This window comes from Etheostoma spectabile, chromosome 16 (assembly GCF_008692095.1).
Source record: "Etheostoma spectabile isolate EspeVRDwgs_2016 chromosome 16, UIUC_Espe_1.0, whole genome shotgun sequence".
NCBI classification, from domain to species: domain Eukaryota; kingdom Metazoa; phylum Chordata; class Actinopteri; order Perciformes; family Percidae; genus Etheostoma; species Etheostoma spectabile.
Window position 1 is genome coordinate 23,097,331 of NC_045748.1, and position 616 is coordinate 23,097,946.

Here is a 616-nt window from a genome sequence, read left to right on the forward strand (position 1 = left end):
CTCATTTATAGGAAATTATACCTAATGTTTGAGTTAGAAAAGCAGAAATTTGGAATTAAAATAATCTTAAAATAATAAAAACATATATAGCTATGGTGTCATTTTTAGTCTGTTTATTAGTTTGCTGTGAATCTTAAAATTTGGACAAAGTCTATTAAACTCAGCTGCTGCCGGAGACCAACCAGCCCCTCCCTGCTGGAGCAGTTAACCAAATGGCTACTTAATATGCACGGAAATAATGTTATCAGACCATGCCGGTGATGTCTGCATTCTTCATTCTTTCTACTTACTCAGTAGAGGCCTTCTGAGATCGTGTCCTCCTGAACAGTACAGTTGAATAGCCCTGCTGTAAGCTTTGTACTGTCAAATTTAATTGTTCTTAGTGAACAGCTCTTTGGAATATCCAGTGTAAAGAGCCAGAGGCATGATGGGGAAGCGGGCTAAAAAGATTTATATTTGTGCCACCAATGTACTTTGGCCAAAAAGAATAAGGGGCTTGGTGGCCCCATGCCAATGTGCTGTATTTTATATAGCGCTTTTCTAGTCTTAACGACTACTCAAAGCGCTATTTACATCATACAGGAACCATTCACACACTGTGGCCGAGGCTGCCGTA

General features: G+C 39.4%; 1 protein-coding gene across 1 annotated transcript in view; it reads left to right on the forward strand.

Annotated features, from left to right (window-relative positions):
- The window catches only part of scai (suppressor of cancer cell invasion), a gene marked incomplete at its 5' end in the record, with an annotated part of 45,167 nt that overhangs the window by 16,432 nt on the left and 28,119 nt on the right, over positions 1-616 (forward strand).